At 41.3% G+C, this 23726-nt stretch overlaps 1 protein-coding gene across 4 annotated transcripts in view; it reads left to right on the top strand.

Annotated features, from left to right (window-relative positions):
- The first annotated feature begins 20300 nt into the window (after positions 1-20300).
- Positions 20301-23726, top strand: part of PNPLA8 (patatin like domain 8, phospholipase A2) — a 47740-nt gene continuing 44314 nt past the window's right edge. For all 4 annotated transcript variants that reach the window (XM_055420795.2, XM_055420796.2, XM_055420794.2 and 1 more), the window contains exon 1: positions 20301-20447. The gene's annotated coding sequence lies outside the window, so the exon portion shown is untranslated. The remainder of the gene's footprint in view (positions 20448-23726) is intronic.

Below are 23726 nucleotides of genomic sequence, written 5' to 3'. Positions count from 1 at the left end.
TGTATATACCTGTAGTTGTGTGTATATGTTAATCCTAAACTCCTAATTTATCCCTCACCACCCACATTTCCCCTTTGGTAAATTTAAGATTGCTTGTTGTGTATATGAGTCTGTTTTTTTTTTAAATAAGTTCATTTGTATCATCTTTTTTTAGATTCCACATATATTGATATCATATGATATTTATCTCTCTCTGTCTGACTTACTTCACTTAGTATGATAGTCTCTAGGTCCATCCATGTTGCTGCAAATGGCATTATTTCATTCTTTTTTACGTCTGAGTAAAGTTGATGTACAGTGTTGTGTTAGTTTCAGGTGCATCTGTGAGTCTCTGCCCACAGTGCTTTTCTCACTTCCACATGTCAGACTGCCTCTTGTCATTCAGTTCTCAGCGCTAATGTTAACCACCTCTGAGAAGCCCTCTCTGCCACAGTGTTAGGCAACTGCTCAGGGAACACACCACACTGCCCCAGTTCAAGTTTTTACATATTATTTTCCACAAGGTGTTTTAACAGCTTAATTGTTCATTGTGGGTCTATTGCCTGCCTTCTGGTCTACTGAGATGTGCTGCCTGGGACATACCTAAGGATATGCTGTGTCCTTAACTTTTGGACTCTAAATCAAACAGGGCACCCTGCCTGGCATTTTAAAGCCTCAGTCAATGGCTTAGGCATGTAAACAAGGTTTGAGAATTGTCAGCTGCTGATTGATTTGCCACTTTCCTAAGCTGGATTTCACTGACCATCATCGTCACTTCCCAGGGTCGAGATCAGTGTGCAGCACATACTGGTTGAATGAGTTCAGTATTTGTTGAATAAATGCATAAATGTATATGATTTTCTAAAAGTGACTGTGAAATGATCCTTCTTTTGGAGATAATGATTTAATCATTTTAACTTCATTCTTACAGGTTTTCAAAGATGAGTGTAAGAGCTACTAAAAGTGGCCTAACAAATCCAAATACTTCATTTTACAGAAGGAACTGAGGCAGTCTAAGTAGAGGCTACACAGACGCCCTGCCTCTGAGACTCCCAGCCCACCCTCCTTCATGACCTGCCCTGTCACCCAAAGTGACCCTCTCCCAAGCCACTACATCTGGAAGCCTCACTGTATTCCAAAGAGTTTTGTCTCTTTTTTAGGAAATTGAGTCTCTTTAACCCTTGGGAGATCCCAGAACATGGAGACATTCAACAGAAAATGAGAAAACATTTGTTCAACATAAACGTTTTCTCCAATCTTTTTAGCTTCAGATTTTTAAACGCTTTGTGTGAGTCTTCTCATAAGCCTTGGGGAGTGACCTGATTTCACAGTCAAGCTGGTTACCTGTTTGGAGATTATTGAACAATGTGGTTTAATTTTTTTCTCTCTTCTATATTCTACTCCTTTATGAAAGGAAGATAATACTTCCTCAGAACAAAGGAAAGGAAGTAGTGGTTTTACTAACACATGATATCCCCTCAAGAGAAGGAAGAGATGTAGCTCAGGTCAATAAATTAAACTCAGTTGCTTTCTGAAATAAAGACGTATCTTAGTATTTTGACATCCAGTGGGACTTCAATCAAGATATGATTAATGAAGTATTTAATTAATGTATTGAGAAGGACTTTGTAAAAATTCACAGAAGGAAACTTCTTCAGGTATATTAATAACCACAGATGTACTGGGATATAAACAGGTGTCCATCACTATGGTACTTCGAAATTAAACTTTCTAAGCAATGTTTCTCAAATGTTATTGTGCTTATGAATGACCTGGTGATTTGTTGAGATGCAAATTCTATTTCAGTGGATCTGGGGTGGGGCCTGAGATTCTGCATTTCTAACTGGTACCTAGGTGATGCACAACCTGCTGGTCCCACAGACCACGCACCATGCACCATCCTTTAGGCTGTGAGACTCTACACTATACTGTCCAATATGGTAGCCATTCTCCACATTGTGGCCATTTCAATTAAGTTAAAACAATTCACTTCCTCAGTCATAAGTCGAATGCTCAATTACAGAAAGTTCTGTTGAATAGACTTACTAAGGAAAACACAATGCATTAAATAGTTCCTATTCCTTGCGATCTCACCTCCTTTCTTTTCTAATTGTAGGCTGGCAGCTTTTATGTGGAGAATAACAAGCATTGGTTGGATAAGCAGGTGTGCTTTAAGCGGGGGGAGGTGGGGCAGAGGAGAACCGGGGAGAAGAGTTGTTGAGGAATCAGAGAATAAAAGGATTTCAAGAAAGGTAAAGGTCAACAGGAACAAATATTGCCACGAGAACAAATAAGCTAAGGTTTGAAAACTGCCCATTGAATGTAGAGGCATGGGACGCAGAACAGGCATAGTTGATGGAATATAAAACTAAACCAGGGCTGTTAATGAGGAAAGCTTTTTGCTTATTTACACTGGAGTTTGGACTCAGATGGGCACCATATCACTTTGGGCGAGGGACGGAGTCTTTGAACCTCTTTAGTTTTAAAATACGCAGCATATTGACTGTACCCACTTGACTCACAGCTTCTGTAAGGGCAAAGTGGAGATTGAAACCCAGGGCCTCAGGCGTCATCTCTAGAGCCCTTCCTACTACTGCCTCTAAGGGGTTGGCAGGAAGGCAGGACCCCTGGTCCTCAGTCTTACTCTCCACTCACTCACCTTTCCCCCCTTTCGTCTCTGGGAGCAGGAGTCTCTTGGGCACCTGGGAAGGGAGGGTTTCCTGGGCCCATGGGTTGGAGTGGGTCATACTGCACTGTCTTCATGACCATGTAGCTCATGTTGAAAATTAATGGTTTTGGGTTTTCTTGGGACTTCTCTGGCAGTGCAGTGGTTAGGACTCTGGGTTTTTACTGTCAAGGGCCCAGGCCAGTCCCTGGTCAGGGAACTAAGATCCCACAAGCCTTGCGGCATGGTCAAAAAATAGTTTGGGGCTTTTCTAAATAAATACATACATAGGTACATACATAAATACATAAAATAAGCAACATAGAATATTTTCCCTGCCCTAAGAGGTTTTTTTTAAGGAACAAAATGCAAAGCTGACAGATACATCAAAAGCATTTTTATTTCATAATATAACCATGCAGTGCTGACCTAGCTCTCATGCTCCAATCATTCTCTAAGTTTATGGCTCAGGTTTTTCTTCTAAGGAATTTTTTTAAAAAAACTCTGTGTTTCTAATAATTAGTGGATTTCAGACACTTGGACATTGGCTCATTGAGAACTTACAGATGTGATAATTAACTAATTTTGGCTTAATATTGGGCACTGGGGAGAAAGATTGAGCCAGAAAACATGTGACTGAGGAAATGGACTCTACTCAATGGACTTGCCCCTAGGGGCAGGTGGGCAGCCCAATGACATGTCCTGTGGAAGTGACAGACTTTGGCAGGCTCAACCTGGTGTGAAGGGCAAGAAGCAAGAGGAAATCCAGGTGGATGCAACCCAAATCTGGTTAGGTAGAGGCAATGAGACTGGTATTGTGCTTTTTCTTTCGTGAGCCCAGTGAAAGGACAGTCAGAGGATAAGGCAGAGTTTTCAGCTTTTGCCTACATCAGAGTTAACTAGACACTTATTAGTACAGCACTTCCTGAGAGCTTGTGGGTGGGGTCAGGCACCCATACTTTCAATAAGCTGCCAGGTCATCCTGATTTATCTTGATGTAGTCCTTCAGACGGAGAAGGCAATGGCAAGCCACTCCAGTACTATTGCCTAGAAAATCCCATGGATGGAGGAGCCTGGTAGGCTGCAGTCCATGGGGTCGCTAAGGGTCGGACACGACTGAGTGACTTCACTTTCACTTTTCACTTTCCACTTTCACACATTGGAGAAGGAAATGGCAACCCACTCCAGTGTTCTTGCCTGGAGAATCCCAGGGACAGGGGAGCCTGGTGGGCTTCCGTCTATGGGGTCACACAGAGTCGGACACGACTGAAGTGACTTAGCAGCAGCAGCAGCAGTCCTTCAGAGGACTACTTCTGAGAAGGGTAAGAGTGTGTTTCATCCTTCAGGTGAAGGACTGGAGTTTATTTTGGGGCCAAAAACCTAAAAGGAAACTGAAGTTGCAGAGGAGACACTGAGGCAGAATCACAGCTTTATGGAGCATAAAACAGACTGGTAGGTAGAAAATGTCTAACTCAGTAGCCAGGCTCACTGTATACACACTGGCAAAATATCCTTCCCTACCTCCTGCATTGATTATAGTCTGAGAGATATGAGGCTCTTTAAGGTGGGGCTTAAAGGCAGATCAGAGTGGGAATACACCACATCTAAACTGGCCTCACTGTGTGATTAATAGCCTAGTGATTTCTGCCTTCAAGTAACAATATCGATATGAATGTCTTGAATAAGATGAAAAAGCTCTTCTCTCACATTGCAAGACTTTCAGGATGGATGGCTCCAGGGCAGTTTCTCTTGTGCAATCAGGGCTGGCAGAACTCTGGGCTGGTTTCCCGTGTGTCTCATGACTTTCCTCTCACAAATACAAAATGGTGGCTGTTGTTGCAGTTGTCCTCACACAACTTTGTGGGGAGGCAGACAGAAAACCATGGTGACTCTTTTTTTCAGGAAAGAAGACATTCTGGAAGTCCTCCAGCAGGCCTGTCTTTACACCTTGTTGGCTAGAGGGGTTATTTGTTGACTCCTCATCCTATCTTAACACCTCCGTGGTTTCCATTCCGTGGCTGGGAAGAGGGCTCCCTTTCCTGTCTCCCACCACTGAAAGTATTGTGGTACAGTGTACAACGAGGGATCGGGTAGATCTTTTCAGGAGGCAAATAGCAGTGTCCTTATCTGTCATCTCAGGAACACGATTAAAGGGTTCTGAATGCTGAGAACAGGTCCACAATTTACTGCATGAACCCCTTATGGTCTGTCCACTGTTAAATGAAGGCAGTAAAGTTCAGGTTAGGGAGCTAAGCTTTTGCATGTAACTTATAGCACTGCCAATCCTTCTTCCATTTATTCTGCTCTAGGACACAACATACATTCCCAGCACACATCCTCCTGTACAGTGTCCTGCAAGTCTTCTCTGAGTGTCATCTCAACCTTTGTGTTGAGATACTTTTAGTTGCACTTCTTAACATGGACATTTTCTCACTTTCTATTTCAAAACCAAAGATTCCATCTTCCAACCTCCTTTTTATTCCATATTAATCAAACATCTCAGATATTGAAACACTAACATACTTCCTTCTTCAAGGGAAAGTGAAGAAACATTTCTTCACAAATATTGTAAGAAGGATGTCTGGGTTCTGTTTTTGAAATAATATGAAGTCATGTTTTTCTGCATGCCCATGAAAACGTGAATGCTTAATAATTTCTGAGAGTCGTGCAACTTAGAAACCTGTAGACTTCTTGCTTGATTCCAGAATGATCCATTAACTTTATCATCTGCATGTGTTCATGCTAAATCACTTCAGTCATGTCTGATGCTGTGTGACCCTATGGATTGTAGCCCAACAGGCTCCTCTGTCCATGGGATTCTCCAGGCAAGAATACTGGAGTAGATTGCCATGCCCTCCTCCAGGGCATATTCCCTATCCAGGGATCAAACCCACATTTCTTATGTCTCCAGCATTGACAGATGGGTTTTTCACCACTGGCACCACCTGGGAAGCCCCAATATTATCACCTAGTTTGTGCCTTAAAGCTATTTCAAGAGAATAAATACATGTGGTAAGAATGGCATCACCAACTCAATGGACATGAAATTGAGCAAGCTCTGGGAGACTGTGAAGGACAGGGAAGGCTGGTGTGTTGTAGTCCATGGGGTCACAAAGAGTCAGAAATGACTGAGCAACTGAGCAACAAAAGAATATTTTAGTTGATTTTTGTATTCCTTCTTTCCTTTTCCTTTCCAAATATTAAAATAAAGAAATGAAACATGATCTTGATATCAAGACAATATAACTGTTGAAGGCAGTAATCAAGAGGATGTAACCACTGGCTGACACATGAGCAGGACCCAGGCAATTGAAGGCTCCTCCCTCCTTCCCTCCCCTGTCCTTGGACTGTGCAGTCCACTTGTCTTCCCTGAGCTGGACAAGTAGAGTAAGTAGATCTTCCAGATGCCCCACCCCTATTTCTGTGGTGGCCCCTGCACCCTGTAAAGAGAGAAGAAAGAAAATCCCCACTGATGCCTGATACACAAATGGATCTAAAGGAGACAATTCATCCACTTGGTCTGCAGTAGCCACTCGGTCCAACAGCGACACCATCTGGATAAAAACAGGACAGCAGCAGCCAGTGGGTGGACCTCAGAGCACTGACTGGGGGTCACGCAGGAGCCCTGGTCATTAACCCTTTGAACTCACAATTGGGCCCTTCTAAAGAGATTAAGCCTATGGCTTGGACAATGAAAAACCAAGGGGCAGGTGATATAAATAAGCCCTTGTGGGGTCAGGATATATGGAAAGACGTTTGGGTTCACCTGCAGGAGCCTCAGGCAGTCCTCATTGTCTTCCATGTCCCAGCTCATAAGGCACTGACACGCCCTGGTAATCAGGAAGCTGATGCCTAGCTCTGGTACGAACCCAAAGAACTGATCTTTCAGTATACACAACAGATTGAGTGCAAAGAAAGAGTGACCACCACAGTGCCCTGGTAAAATATCATATTACTAAGGACCCTGGGTTGCTCTTGAAAGACAGTGACTCGATTAAAGCAGCAATAGCATGTCCTGGATGCTCTAAACAATGCCCAAAGCAACTGCCAAAGGAATCTGGGGGCATATACTGGAGATCCCACCTGGTAAGAGGTTGTCAAATTGATTATATTGGACCCCCTCCCTATAAGTAAGGGTTCTAAATGTGCCTTGGTTTGTGTGGACACCTTGTTAGACTTAACTAAAGTTTTCTCCTGTCATTGTGCAAAAAAGGGTGCCTCCATTATTGGATTAGAGAAGCTGAGTACCTTGTGTGGATATCTGAATAAAATCAACAGTTATTAGTGGTCACATTTCAAAGGTCATGATTGATCAAAAGACCATGACATTCAATGGAGGTTCTGTCTCCCTTGTAATCTGGTTGGTAAAAAGAAAGAATGGACTATTAAAGCAACAGACTAAATTACTAACAGGTAAAACCACTTTGGCCAGGTGACCTGAAGTACTGTCCCAGGCTTATTTTACATTTGTGTGATCAAACACTAGGGCCTATTACCCTGTGTGCCAGAGTGAGGACGTCTGCTGAGGCATCCAACACCATAAAGGTATAGAAGTTACCAGAAACAGCCTTTTCCCTGAGTCTCACTCTGCGTAAAGAAGCTATGCTGCTGAGAATACCAAGCAACATTATGCCTGGGTGTGGCATTACCTACTGGAATTTAAGGTAGGAAGTTCTGCTGTGATGGGTAAGCTACTTTGCACCCCAGGGTTGGGGGGTAGAGGGGCTAGCCAATCTCCACTGAGATCTCATTGTCCTGCTGTAAGCGGAACACACACCATTAAAAGAGGGGAGAGAGTGAGGGTCCTGCTCTGGCATATCCCGCCCCTGAGAGTGCTGCTTCCCTGGCTAACATGTCTGGTAAATACAACCAGGCCAAGTTCCTCAAGCTGCCAACCTAGTCTCCTCATGGCCAGGTGAGTATGTTTTGTTTTCCCCTAGTACACTTGGCTACCATCTAAGTCCCCTCCTGGAGGATATTATAGCACACACAGAAACTGTTAACTAAATTCATCCAACAAGTCTTAAAAAATATAGAATTACATAAAAATAAAGGAAAACTCAGAGGAACCTCTTGTGTTACATACAGAAAAGCATACTATTATTATTTTCAAGTTTTCTGTCATCACTTCTTTCCATCATTTTGCTATGCCAACCGATATTTGCCAAGTAAGTATTTGATTTTTTTCTTTTGTCTCTGGCACTTCGATTTTTAATCTGAAAGAGGATGTTTTAGATAGCATGTATCCAAAAATGCCACATATCTTCTAATGTAAAAATATATATTGGCATTCTTTTGAATCAAAGAGTAGAATGGTGGTTACTGGGAAGTGGGTGGGTTAGGATGTGGAGATTTGTCAAAAGGTATAAACCTCCAGATGCAGTTCTGGGGATATAGTATTCCTCATGGGGATTATAGTTAATAATACTGCATCCTATACTTGAGCATTGCTAAGAGATTGTATCTTAAATGTCCTCACCATTAAAAATAAATGATAATTCAGTGAGATGACAGAGGTGTTAGCTAACACTGTGGTTTTGGTAATCATTTTGCTATATATAAGTTTCTCCAATCAACATGTTTCACAACTTAAACTTACACAAGGTAGTATTCAATTATATCTCAAATCTGGGACAGGGAGAGAGAACATATGTAATAAAGAATTCTGACTTTCTACACTGTGAAGTGTTTTATCAATGAGTGGGTATGCTGCCCAGTCTATATACACAGATAGAGCTATTAAAGAACAAATGTAATTAAAATGTACTACTTGGGGGGGAAAAAAACTCTTATGAATCTGATTAGTTAATTCATTTTCTAAAAGTCTGATCATACCTGAAACTATAAAACTGCTTTCTTAAATACACGTTTGAAAACAGAATATTGCATGCATAGAAAGCCCACTCTGAAAAAATTTGCCAGTCTTGTGCAGCACAATACTATCAGTTGGAAGAGATGTGTAGAGACAATGAGGCTTTACATCCAGTTGTACAAATCATTTGGGAATTAGTAGGAACTGGTTGAGTTTATGAAGAATCCCAGTCTCCCCTAAACTTTGTTTTTTAATCAAACATTAGAACAAGGAGTTTTAATTTATTGGACCTCTGAGAAATGATTCCATCATCATTTATTTATCAGTAATAAATATTATTTTTTAATTATTATGCTTAAAAAGAAATTTTAAGACATCTATATAAGTATTGTAAAGCTAACTAAATCACACTAGTCAAAATATCTTGAGTTCTTTAGATTTAAGATCCATTATATGGAATATATATATATTGATTTTATTCTGGGCATAAAGCAAAGGCAAGAAATTTGGGTGTAAGTTTAAAAAAACTATGAACATAATGACTTTATAATATAGAGCATATAATCACACCTATATAGTGCTACTAGTCATTTCTTTTATTGTTCAGAGAAGCTGTTTTCTTTTTCCTTTGAGGTACAGTTGATTTATAATATTGTGTTAATTTCTGCTGTACAGAAAAGTGATTCAGATATATATATATACACACACACATATATATATACATTCTTTTTCATTGTCTTTTCCAATATGCTTTATCATAGGATATTAAATATAGTTCCCTGTACTATACATTTGGATCTTCTTTATCCATCCTATATATAATAGCTTGCATCTGATAATCCCAAACTCCCAATCCATCCCTCCCCTACATTGGCAGCCACAAGTCTGTTCTCCATGTCTGTGAATTTGTTTCTGTTTCATAAATAGGCTCATTTGTGCCATGTTTTAGATTTCACATATAAGTGATTAAAAATGATATTTGTCTTTCTCTTTCTGACTAACCTCACTTAGTATAATAATCTCTAGGTCTAACCATGTTGCTGCAAATGATATTATTTTTGTTCTTTTTTATGGCTGAGTAGTATTCCATTGAATATATATTACCGCATTTTCATTATCTATTCATCTGTTGATGGCCATTTAAGTTGTTTCCACATTTTGAGTTTTGTAAATAGTGCTACTATGAACATAGGGGTGCATGTATATTTTTGAATTATAGTTTTGTCTAGATATATGCCCAGGAGTGGTATTGTTGGATCACATGGCAACTCTATTTTTAGTTTTTTTGAGGAACTTCCATACTGTTCTTTGCAGTGGATGCACCAACTTTCATTCCCACCAACAGTGTAGGAGAGTTTTCTTTTTATCATACCCTCTCCAGCATTTGTTATTTGTAGATTTTTTAATGATGACTCTCTGACCAGTGTGAGGTCATTGTAGCTTTGATTTGCCTTTCTCTAATAATTAGCGATATTGAGCATCCTTTCACAGTGCCTATTGGCCATCTATATGTTGACACGCTACTTTTTTTAAAACACAGAAAATAGTGTAAAATGTGTCTTTTGCAGCTTTCAAAATTGCTTAAGAAGTTTGAAAATACTTGAAATAATATTTTCCAAGGAGACTGGAGTCAGGCTTTACTTCCTCTTTCTATTTGAATAGCAAATACATTTTAAAGTTAAAATTACTTTGGCAATGTCAAAGGAAGAGAAGGAAGTTAACACCAATATCCTCAGATGGTTTCCAGCAGGTAGTATTATGTATGTTATTGGGGTAGCATGCTCCCCATCTCTTTCCATTGCCCACACCACATATGGTGGACTATTTTACTTCAGTTTAGGAAATTCTCCCCCATACAGTCTAATTAATTCAAAATAATTCATTTGAGTTATAGTACCTGGCACATTAGCTAGCAGGGCACTCTTCTTCCACCATGCTGCCAAATTTCTGACATTTGTATGTGTTTGGCTGGGGGAAATGGAAGCTTTTCCATTTGTGCTTTCTTGATATGCTAAGATTCTCTCTTGACTCACACAGTGTGATTCCCTTGAATAGTTTCATTTCCTGCTCTTTGGGGATTTGTAAGTACATCATAATTTCTGAATATTTCAACTGCATACAGGCTTGCGTTGCCTTTGTCTGTGACTCACATATCTAAGTATTAACTAATTTTCCTAGAGAGAACTAACTTCCCATTTCTTTCAAACAGATCTTTTCCTCTTCTCAAGGTGTTCAAGTATTTTTGATTGTTATTCATTTATTTAATTTGTTAGCTCATTAATAGCTTCTGCCACTATTATAGCCACATACATTTGTAACATTAAAAAATGGAACAAAAAGTTATAATATCTATTTCACCAAAATTACACCCCATTGTAAATCATCATCAAAAAGAGTGAATTTCTATGTCAACCATCCAAGGCTATTTGTGATTTAGCTCTTTGTAAAATTTTCAGCTTTGTCTCCCAACCCAACATCTAAACTTTTGACTTTTACCCCATTCTCAGGAAAAGTTGTAAACAGCCCTTATTTTCATTTATTTGTTCTGTCATTCTTCTTATACTAAATGTTTTTCTTTACCTCTTCTACATTTTACACATCCTTCCATTTGGAAATAATTACCAATGGCTTCTCATCAATTCTTCCTAATTAGGTTAGCCAAATAAAACACAAGATGCCCTGTTAAATGTAAGTCTCAGATACGCAACAGCTAACTTCCATAAGCCTCTTATCCTTCTCCATCAGAGAGCAGACAGAATGAAAACCACAATCACAGAACACTAACCAATCTGAGCACATGGACCACAGCCTTGTTTAACTCAATGAAACTATGAGCCATGTCATGTAGGGCCACCCTACACAGATGGGTCATGGTTGAGAGTTCTGACAAAACGTGGTACACTGGCGAAGGGAATGGCAAACCACTTCAGTATTCTTGCCTTGAGAACCCCATGAAAAGTATGCTAAGTCACTCCAGTCGTGTCCGACTCTGTGTGACCCCACAGACGGAAGCGCACCAGGCTCCCCCCTCCCCGGGACTCTCCAGGCAAGAACACTGGAGTGGGTTGCCATTTCCTTCTCCAATGCGCGAAAGCGAAAAGTGAAAGTAAAGCCGCCCAGCCACGTCCGACCCCCAGCGACCCCACGGACTGCAGCCCACCAGGCTCCTCCATCCATGGGATTTTTCTAGGCAAGAGTACTGGAGTGGCTTGCCATTGCCTTCTCCGATGAAAAGTATGACAAGGCAAAAAGACATGACACTGAAAGATGAACTCCCTAGGTTGTTAGGTGCCCAATATTCTACTGGAGAAGAAAGAAGAAATAGCTCCAGAAGGAGTGAAGAGGCTAAGCCAAAGTGGAAACAATGCCCAGTTGTGGATATGTCTGGTGATAAAAGTAAAGTCCGATGCTATAAAGAGCAATATTGCATAAGAACCTGGAATATTAGGTCCATGAATCAAGGCAAATTAGAAGTTGTCAAACAGGAGATGGCAAGAAGGAACATTGGCATTTTAGGAATCAGCAAACTAAAATGTACTGGAATGGGTGAATTTAACTCAGATGACCATTATATCTACAACTGTGGGCAAGAATCCCTTAGAAGAAATGAAGTAGCCATCACAGCCAACAAAAGAGTATGAAATGCAGTACTTGAATGCAATCTCAAAAATGACAGACGATCTCTGCTCATTTCCAAGGCAAACCATTCTAATACTCCAAGTCTACGCCCCAACCAGTAATGCTGAAGAAACTGAAGTTGAATGGTTATATGAAGACATACAAGACCTTCTAGAACTAACACCCCAAAAAGATATCTTTTTCATTATAGGGGCCTGGAATGCAAAAGTAGGAAGTCAAGAAACACCTGGAGTAACAGGCAAATTTGGCCTTGGAGTACAGAATAAAGCACGGCAAAGGCTAATAGAGTTTTGCCAAGAGAATGCAGTGGTCATAGAAAACACCCTCTTCCAACAACTCAGGAGAAGACTCTACACAAGGACATCACCAGATGGTCAATACCGAAATCAGACTGATTATATTCCTTGCAGTCAAAGATGGAGAAGCTCTATACAGTCAGCAAAAACAAGACTGGGAGCTAACTGTGGCTCAGATCATGAACTCCTTGTTGCCAAATTCAGACTTAAATTGAAGAAAGTAGAGAAAACCACTAGACCATTCAGGTATGACATAATTCAGATCTCTTACGATTATACAGTGGAAGTGACAATTAGATTCAAGAGATTTGATCTGATAGACAGAGTGCCTGAAGAACTATGGACGGAGGTTCGTGACATTGTATAGGAGGCAGTGATCAAGACCATCCCCAAGAAAAAGAAATGCAAAAAGGCAAAATGGCTGTCTGAGGAGGCCTTACATATAGCCGTGAAAAGAAGAGAAGCAAAAGGCAAAGGAGAAAAGGAAAGATATACCTATTTGAATGGAGAGTTCCAAAAAATAGAAAGGAGAAATAAGAAAGTCTTCCTCAGTGATCAATGCAAAGAAATAGAGGAAAACAATAGAATGGGAAAGACTATAGATCTCCTCAAGAAAATTAGAGATATAAAGGGAACATTTCATGCAAAGATGGGCACAATAAAGGACAGAAATGGTATAAACCTAACAGAAGCAGAAGATATTAAGAAGAGGTGGCAAGAATACACAGAACTATACAAAAAAGATCTTCATGACCCAGATAATCACGATGGTGTGATCACTCACCTAGAGCCAGACATCCTGGAATGTGAAGTCAAGTGGCCTTAGGGAGCATCACTATGAGCAAAGCTAGTGGAGGTGATGGAATTCCAATTGAGCTATTTCAAATCCTAGAAAAAGATGCTGTGAAAGTGCTACACTCAATATGCCAGCAAATTTGGAAGACTCAGCGGTGGCCACAGGACTGCGAAAGGTCAGTTTTCATTCTAATCCCAAGGAAAGGAAATGCCAAAGAATGCTCAAACTACTGCACAGTTGCACTCATCTCACACTCTAGCAAAGTAATGCTCAAAATTCTCCTAGTCAGGTTTCAACAGTACGTGAGAGATAGAAGGCAGGAGGAGAAGGGATGACAGAGGATGAAATGGTTGGATAGCATCACTCCCAGAGTTTGAGCAAGCTCTGGGAGTTGGTGATGGACAAGGAAGTCCATGGAGTCACAAAAAATGGACATAATTGAGCGACTGAACTGAACTGAAGGTTGGTGGGGAGAAGGCGTGACAATTTGACAAGGAGCACAGCTGGCGTTAGGAGTGAACAGCAGATCTTGGCTGACAGCCAGCAAAGGAATCAAAACCTCAGCCCTATAGCTGTAAAAACAGAATTATGCCTACAACCTAAATAACTTTTAAAAGAATGTTCTCTGACAGAGCCGTCAGAGGTCAGCATAGGTCAGCTGACACCTTGATTTTGATCTCGGGAGACCTGGAGCAGAGGACCCAATTGACCCCACCTGGACTTGTGACCTACAGAATTGTGACATGACAAATTTGATTTAAGTCATTGACTGTGATATTTTATTTCAGCAGCAAAAGAAAATTAATACAATTATCTTTACACAGTTTACAGACATTTTGTGTGACATACTTATACTAAAAAGTTCAGTTCAGTTCAGTCTCTCAGTCATGTCCAATTCTTTGCAACCCCATGGACTGCAGCACACCAGGCTTCCTTGTCCATCACCAACTCCCAGAACTTACTGAAACTCATGTCCATTGAGTTGGTGATGCCATCCTTCCATCTCATCCTCTGTTGTCCCCTTCTCCCTCTGCCTTCAATCTTTCCCAGCATCATGGTCTTTTCCAGTGAGTCAGCTGAAACTGGAGTTTCAGTTTCAGCATCAGTCCTTCCACTGAATATTCAGGCCAGATTTCCTTTAGGATGGACTGGTTGGATCTTCTTGCTGTCCAAGGGACTCTCAAGAGTCTTCTCCAATACCACAGTTCAAAAGCATCAATTCTTTGGCACTCAGTTTTCTTTATAGTCCAACTCTCACATCCATACATGACCACTGGAAAAACCATAGCTTTGACTAGATGGACCTTTGTTGGCAAAGTAATGTCTCTGCTTCTTAATATGCTGTCTAAGTTGGTCACAGCTTTTCTTCCAAGGAGCAAGCGTCTTTTAATTTCATGGCTGCAGTCACCATGTGCAGTGATTTTGGAGCCCCCCCAAAATAGTCTCTCACTGTTTCCATTGTTTCTCCATCTATTTCCCATGAAGGGATGGGACCAGATGCCATGATCCTGGTTTTCTGAATGTTGAGTTTTAAGCCAACTTTTTCACTCTCCTCTTTCACTTTCATCAAGAGGCTCTTCAGTTCTTCGCTTTCTGCCATAGGGTGGTGTCATCTGCATATCTGAGGTTATTGATATTTCTCTCAGCAATCTTAATTCCAGCTTGTGCTTCATCCAGCCCGACATTTTTCATGATGTACTCTGAATATAAGTTAAATAAGCAGGGTGACAATATACAGCCTTGACGTACTCCTTTCCCAATTTGGAATTAGTCTGTTGTTCCATGTCCAGTTCTAACTGTTGCTTTTTAACTTGCACACAGATTTCTCAGGAGTCAGGTAAGGTGGTCTGGTATTCCCATCTCTTGAAGAATTTCCCACACTTTGTTGTGATCCACAGTCAAAAGCCTTGGTGTAGTCAGTAAAGCAGATGTTTTTCTGGAACTCTCTTGCTTTTTCTATGATTCAGCAGATATTGGCAATTTGATCTCTGATTCCTCTGCCTTTCCTAAATCCAGCCTGAACATCTGGAAGTTCTCAGTTCATGTACTATTGAAGCATAGCTTGAAGAACTTTGAGTATTACTTTGCTAGCGTGTGAGATGAGTTCAGTTGTGCAGCAGTTTGAACTACCCCTACCACCTGGGATTCTCTCTGTCTTTTCTTCTACCACATCTCTACTGCTTCCAGCATGAGAAAAATCTCATGTAATTAGATTGAGACCTCCTGGATAATTTGGGATAATTTCCCTTTTAAAAAATCTGTACCCTTAATTACATCTACAAAGTCCCTGTTGCCATGTATTATAATGTAACATGGCTTCCCTGGTGGCTCAGAGGGTAAAGCATCTGCTTGTAATGTGGGACACTCAGGTTCAATCCCTGGGTTGGGAAGATCCCCTGGAGAAGGAAATGGCAACCCACTCCAGTATTCTTCCCTGGAGAATCCCATGGACAGAGCAGCCTGGTAGGCTACAGTCCCCGGGGTCGCAAAGAGTTGGATATAACTGAGCAACTTCACTTCATAATGTAATATATTCAGAAGTTCAAGGGATTAAACCATTATTCTGCCTACCACAGTATATATTCTTCTAGGATTCTTTTCTGGCATATCCTTCACTTGGATTATTTGGAGAAATATCTTACAGCAATATTGCTTAATTTATTTTGGCTACAGCATTGAGTTTTGTTTGAACAATAAAGAAGCTGGAAGTTCTTTGACAAGTTCTTATAAGCCAACCTTTAATAAACAATAGAAGGAGAAGTTGACTATTGATTTAGAGAAATAAAGGTCTATAATAGATCACTGGTAAACCTTGTAAATCAAATGAGAACACATAAATGATACAGGAGTGCTGTGGATATCTATTTTATCTAGTAGCCAAAGGATAAAGGGTAGAACAATTACTGTATTTAACATTATTGCGAGTGTGATCTTTTCCTGAAGGATATTAAATATTATTAGCCTGCTATTAAAAATAGAAGACAATTTCTTATTTTGCACACCACTGAATTTATAGCATTTAAAATGAACTGAACTTCTCTTTTCTCTTAATTTTTTTTCTAATATCAAAAGAATCATGATGGGTTTTAATTTCCATTTGCAACTTATTAACTGGTAATCTGAATGAAATTAAAAATCAATTCAATAATACACAATTTTAGAGAATCTACACTTTGCTGGGTAGTATGCTAGACCCAAAGGATACACGTATAGTTGTGTTATACTCCGTGCCTACAGGAAACTCACAGGCACATAAACAAATAAAAATACCATGCAGGCAGAGAACCTGGAGAAGCAAGCACACATGGAAGGCATGTTTTACTCAATGAATCACTGTTGCTGCTTTTTTTCTTTTCACTTGCACTTTTTTTAGAGCAGTTTTAGGTCCACAGCAAAACTGAGAGGAAGATATAGCTATTTCTCATATACCTCTGCCTTCACACATACATTACAGATTGCGATATCATTCAGTCGAATCCGACTCTTTGAGACCCCATGGACTGTTGCCCACCAGGCTCCTCTGTCCATGGGGTTCTCCAGGCAAGAATACTGGAATGGGTAGCCATTCCCTTCTCCAAGGTGTCTTCCTGACCCAGGGACCAAAGCTGGCTCTCCCACATTGCAGGCAGATTCTTTACCATCTCAGCCATCAAGAAAGCCATCCCCACCAGAGTGGAAGATATATGGTTCAATCAATGAATGTACACTGCCACATCATAATAACCCAAAGTCCATAGTTTATCTTAGGGTTTACTTTTGGTAATATATACTCTATGAGTTTGAGCAAATGTGTACTGACAGGTATCCATCATCAAATATCACAGAGTGTTTTCACTGCCTTGAATATCCTCTGTGTTCTGCCTAATTCACACCCTGCCCCCATCCCAATCCTTTCAGTTCAGTTCAGTTCAGTAGCTCAGTCGTGTCTGACTCTTTGCAACCCCATGAATCACAGCACGCCAGGCCTCTCTGTCCATCATCAACTTCCGGAGTTCACTCAAACTCATGTCCATCGAGTCGGTGATGCCATCCAGCCATTTCATTCTCTGTCGTCCCCTTCTCCTCCTGTCCCCAATCCCTCCCAGCATCAGAGTCTTTTCCAGTGAGTCAACTCATCGCATGAGGTGGCCAAAGTATTGGAGTCTCAGCTTTAGCATCAGTCCTTCCAATGAACAGCCAGCACTGATCTCCTTTAGAATGGACTGGTTGGATCTCCTTGCAGTCCAAGGGACTCTCAAGAGTCTTCTCCAACACCACAGTTCAAAAGCATCAATTCTTTGGTGATCAGCTTTCTTCACAGTCGAACTCTCACATCACATCCATACATGACCACTGGAAAAACCATAGCCTTGACTAGACGGACCTTTGTTGGCAAAGGAATGTCTCTGCTTTTTAATATGCTATCTAGGTTGGTCATAACTTTCCTTCCCAGGAGTAAGCGTCTTTTAATTCACACCCTGCCCCCATCCCAATCCTTAGTAATCGCTGATTTTTTGTTTGTTTTTACTATCTCTATAGTTTGCCTTTTCAGAATTTCATATGGTTGGAATCATACGATACATGGCCTGTGTAGATTGGTATAAACATTTAGGATTTCTCCACATCTTTTCATGGCTGAAAGTTTGTTTTTAGCTCTGAATAATAATCCATTATCTGATGTACCACAGTTTACTTATCTATTCACTTGCTGCAGGATATCTTGGCTACTTCCAAGTGTTGGCAATTATGAATAAAGCTGCTATAAACATCTACATGCAGGTTTTTGTGTTTACATAGGTTGCCAACTCCTTCAGGTAAATACCAAGAATAACAATTACTGGATTGTATAGTAAGAGTATATTTAGTTTTGTAAGCTTTTCTAGTTTTGAAGGAGGTATGAGCAAAGGTACTGAAGCATGAAAAAGCACAGGGTATTTGAGGAACCATAATTATGGCCAGTCTTTGGGGTCACAAGGAGTCGGACGTGATTGGGTGACTGAACAACAAAGCATGGCCAGAGGGTAAAGAGCAAGGGGGAAGTAGTGAAATTAAGGCTGGAAGCTCGTTAGGCTTGAAGCCTATCATGCCCTGCACTTGATTTCATGAAGATGAAGCATAAACTTTTTAATCAGTGAATTCACGTGATTGGACTCGCACTTTAGAAAGATTACCTTAGCTTCCCAGAAGAGAATAACTCTGGGTTGGAGGTCACGTACAGGCTGGAAAACCAGTTTAACAAGATTGAGGATGAAAGCTTAAACTAAAGCAATGGAGGCCAAGATTAGAGCAATGGAAAGACTTGAGAGAGCCTCCACTAAGATCCTCAGACTTCAGGATGGTTAAAGTTAAGGGGAAGAAAGAGTAAAGGAGAAGGATTCAAGAGTTTTTTTTTAATAATTATGGCAAGGGAGGAAAATTTAGATATTTGATAAAGTCTCACTAAATTAGGAAGTGAAGGAAAACAAGCGGGGGGGCGGGGGTATGGATGATTGGATGGTGACAAAGACTTTCTCATTTGTCAAATTTCAATTTGATTTCTCTGAGCCCTCTTCCATCAAGGCTTCCTCCCCAGGTCCTGCCGTTCCAAGTCCAATTTTATCAAGAATCCTGCTGAGTCAGTTTAGAGAAAATCTCCCACCCTTGATACCTAGTCACACTGGTCAGTCTTTAGCAAGAATCTTGTTAAAATGCTTTAGCATGAATCACCCCTACCCTTGGCGTTCCCTCTTAGTAATTTTTAATCCACTGGACCCTGCCCCTCTGCTCCTTGGCTACACATCTCCAATTGTCTTTGCTGTATTTGTAATTCAGCCCAATCTCTCTCCCAATTGCAAAAGTCTTGACACCTATGGCAAAAGTCCTAAATAAAGTCTTTATTGTTTTAAAAAGTATAATTTTTTAAACAACAGGGAGGAAGGTCTCTCTGGAACTAAGGTTACTTCCATATGCCTCTAAAGTTTAGCTTGTGCATGTACGTTTTAACTACAGTGTGACTAAATAACCTGTCTAGATCACGAACTGCAGGGGTTTATCAGGCATTATGATGTACATAATCCAGCCATTTGTGCCCCAAGAGCCTGGCAAGCTGGCTTCCTCCTCTTAATTAAAAAGAAAAAACAAGGCGTAAGTCTAACACCCACTATGTGACAGATCATACAATTCCTTTCTTAAACACTTCACAATCATCTTATATGGACTAAAGCAGTAACACTCACCCGTGTGAGACATGACAGGTCTAGAGAAAAGAGAATCTGTCATGGTAACATTTTGAGGTTGGTAATGACTACTTTTCTGTTTTCTAACCTCAACTTATTTAAAGGAAGCTACAATAACTATCCAAATTCCCTGTTTTAGTAGTAAAGCTTCTTGACATATAATAGCTATACTCTAAAAGATAAATTTTTTTTAAAAAAAAAAGGACACTGAATTTGAATTTCGCGTCAATGTAACATGTCCCAAAAGTCTTTTTTTTTTTTCTTTTAACTATTGAAAATGAAAAGCCCATTCTTACTTTGCAGACGTACAGAAACAGGCCATGGGCTGTATTTGCCTTATAGGTTGTATAGGCTATTTGCAGACTTGGTAGGCGTAAAATGTTAGGATTGAAAAAAAAATGTGTTAAGTATGGGACCTCTTGGAAAGAAGAGGGTAGCGGGGCTACATTACTGGTTGACTTCTAACAGAATAACGTATGTGAAAGAGCTTTCCAGCGATTTTTAGTCCAAGTGGCGAAGCTCAGGAATGATGACAGCAGAGTGGTTAGGACCCCGGTCCATGCCGCTCACCATCCTCCAGCGGGCTGGTACGCAGCCCGAGTTCCAAGAACCTGAAGGAGAGAGGAAAAAAATCTCAAAGGACGCGGAGAAAGATGCTTAGCTCAGCTGACTGGGCCCTGCACACAAGCGCGCCGAGGCAAAGAAACTCCAATGGCGGGTCGCCAGGCGGCACCACTCCTGCTGCCCGCAGGCGCGTGCACGCACGCACGTCTCCACCCGCGCTCAGCCGTGCTCTATTGCGCATGTCTGAAGGGGGCGGAGCGGCGGCTGACGGGCAGGCGGAGGCCTCAGCGAGGCGGAGGCGCTCCTCCCCGGCCGGCGAGTAGACCCGGCCGCCGTGCGTCACTTCCGCTGGGGCGGGACGGAGGTGGGGGAGGGTGGCACCCTGTCTGCTGCCCGGGTGTTTGTGCTGGAAGCGCAGCTGATGCCGGCGGGCGGAGGCGACGCGCGTACGGGGGAAAGGCGCGTCGCCCCTGCCGCCCAAGTAGTCGCGGCCTGCATCCCGGTAGGTGGCCCGTGGGGGGCCGGCGGGACGGTAGGCTGGGGGAGAAGGCCGCGGGTCGCCCCGGGGACTCCTTTGGCCCTCCGGGACTTCTTCTCTCTCCTCGGAGGGCGCTTCCAGGGCGAGAGGGCGGGGAGACGCCCGGACCCGGGCTCCAGAAGCGCCCGGGCGCCGGAAGGGCCCGCAGGTCCCAGGCTTGGGGGGTGCGCGACGCTCTCCGCCTCTTCTGGCCTGGTGGGCTTTGCTGGTTCGCGCGGCTCCGACTGTTTAGGTTTTTCTGGTCCCGCCCGGAGCTGTCTGTTCCACCCCCGAGCCTCGCAGCCGAGGTTCCCTGAGTCTTTCTGACTTCCCCTGGGCTGTCGGTGCTCTGGCAGCTCCCGGTTGCTTGTCAAAACTGCGTCCCTGTTCTACCTACATCGTTCTCCACTGTCAGCGCACCTGATGAGTGCTGGCTGCTCCAGGTTTTTAATTATCAGCAGTTTCTTTGTAACCCCACCCACACTGAACTTTTGTCCCCGTCTCCTGTTGCTTAATCGGTTTCAGATGTGTGCTGTTTAATAGGTGAAGGTTTGTTGCACTGCTTCCAGTAGCTGTCATCATGCGGGGAGGAGACTGGTTTCTATACCTAATACTATGATAACTTTAAATAAAAAGTGGTGACACCTAGGAAAAACTTAGATGAAGAGCTATCACATAATCCTTTTTAAAGTGGTGCTGTTTACTTCCGGTAACATCCCAGTTGAACTGCACCCAATCTACAGTCCCGATTATTGAGCTTTCAAAAATGACAACAGTAGGTTTTAGTGTATCGAGGAAATGCTGTTAAGACAGTGACATACTAAGAATTTTTAAATCCGGGAGTTTTAGGAACGTTTATTGCACTGTGAACCGAGAGTTTAATGCCTCTTATGAGGCAAATATTTCATGCCGATTGTAGCTGTTTTTGTCAAATCTCTTGTGCACATTAGTTGTACTTTGAATGTAACAACATATTCTTACTTCATCATTTTTCTTAAACTTTTTTCTCAGTGTTGATCTTGTTTTTCTGTTCCTGGATCAGATCTCAATTAAAACCTTGAGAGCAGGGCCTTTTTAACAAGTCATGTTAGATGAAAAGATTACTTTCACTAGTTTATATGTTTACTTGCTTTAAGTGCAGAGTTAATCAAGGTACCTCTTTGAGTTGTTTTTTTGCTTAGTAATAATGACGGAGGATTTGTGTCGAAGGGTACTTACTGCTTCGTGTGTGGAACATATATTTGTGAAAAGGTCATAGAACTCCTGTCATGTCTTAGTTCTGACCTTTATTTCCCATGTCTTATATTTTATTTCATTCACTGTCCAGTACTTTTTTGGACGTCCTGCCATTGCCCAGAGCTTTTCTGGATGTCTTTTCTCCTGTGCTTTTTTTTTTTTCCTGCTTGGCAAACTACCTCTTCCTAACTATGAATAGCTGTCAAGGCTCTACCCTTGTTCTCGCTACACCAGAATTTTAAAATTTGAAACCCAAGGAATACTTCAGTACTTCTGTAAATATCCTGAAATGTCTTGGAAAATAGTGTATGTATGCAGATAAGCATTTTTCCGAGGAAGAGAAACTTTTATCAAATTTTGTGATCCCCAAATTATGGAGAAGTTTTAACTGTATACCCTTCTTTGGTAAATCCGGTTTTATGATTTCAGCTGTCACTGTGCTAGTAACTCCAAACATAAATCCAACAGCCTATGTTCCTGTACTATGTCTCCATGTGAATGCCCCACTGTTTCTGCCTTCTGTAAAACCAAGAGATTTTTATTAAACTGACCCCCTTCCAAGCTACCTCATATCCACAAATGGCATTCTCCCTGTTTCTCTGATTAAAAACCCTGAAGTTGTCTTGACACCTCTCTCTCTACCCTGTTCTTTCCTGTCACCAAGTCCTGTGTTTTGCTGATTGCCCTGTTTTCAAAGTGTGGCTCAGAGCAATAGTCATCTCCATTATAGTACTTTTATCTTAATCCGTTCTAAACCTCTGTCACTTCATGTCTGCATAATTGCAGTATAACCAAGTGAAGTCCCCCATAAATTAATTCTTTCCCTCCTTAGCGGAGCCTCCACCTAGCAGTTCCTGAATTTCTTCTAGTTACAACTTTATTCCATTCCCCAGTGTTTGGTCCAAGCCTCACTCTTCTATTTATGCCTACATCTGTATTTGTACCATCCTATAAATAGAGAGTCTGGTCCTCCTGCTCTTTTCTCTGTTGATGATGGCACTTTACAGTTTACCTTCTTTATCTGTTTGCAGTCGAACTTTTGTCTCAGCTCAGTTTGCTCTGCAAACCCTTATCTGCACTTACTAGTGTTGTGATTTGGGAGCAGTTAAATTCAGCTTGTTGATTTTGTTGACAGCTCTTTGTGGCCGTTTTGGCCTGATAACTGCCCTTTCTAGAGGGGTGTTTTAAAATTGTATGATCATGAGATTGCCTAGACCTCCCTTAATTGTTCCCCTTTTCAGATTTGCTTTATATGCTGTATTTCTTTGCCAGGTTGATAGGTGTATTCTAGCTTGTCTTGAGGATTATCTCTTATTGGAAAGAAACAATGCAGATCCCTTATCGTAATCCTGGCTTTTATAGCTCTCTTCTCTGCTTGACTCTCGGACCCATGTCTACCGTTTTTCCTGTTTCTTACTTTCCTTTAACTGCCTTATTCTTACTATTCCTGAATAGACAAAGTTCATTCCTGTCTCCAAAGCTTTGGTTGCTTTTTCCTCTGCCTTGAGTGCCTTATTCCTGGATACTTCTAAATAATCTGCTTCCTTAGTTCATTCAGGTCTCCAGTAACATGTCAACTCAATTCTTCTCCTGACTACATCAGCTGAAATAGCCCTCCCTGGGCCCTTTTCTCCCAGCCTCCAGCTTTATTTTTCTTCATGGTACTTCTGGATCTGTTGTTATACACTGCATTAGTTACTTGTTTGTTAACAAGTTGTCTTGTTCTCCAAGATTTAGGAAACTGAGGTTTAATAACTCTCAATAAATGGATTATTCCTTTTACTATGAAATAGTATGCCTTTTTAATCTTATTTAATGCTTTTGCTTTAAAGTGCTTTTTGCTTTCTTTTGATTGTATAGGCCTTGGTATATATTTTCCCCTATTCCTTTATTTTCAGGCTTTCTTTGTCATTATATTACAGTAACATCTAGTAACTAGCTTGTAGCTGGAATTTTCATTTCCAAAATTTAACTCTTCCTGTACATTTTGTACAGGTTTTTTTGCTTCCTTATTTTTGCTCTATCATT

Source organism: Moschus berezovskii, chromosome 3 (genome assembly GCF_049115385.1).
Source record: "Moschus berezovskii isolate FMDL1 chromosome 3, NW_MosBer_1.0, whole genome shotgun sequence".
In the NCBI taxonomy this organism is placed as follows: Eukaryota; Metazoa; Chordata; class Mammalia; order Artiodactyla; family Moschidae; genus Moschus; species Moschus berezovskii.
This window is presented reverse-complemented; position numbering and strand designations above follow the sequence as displayed.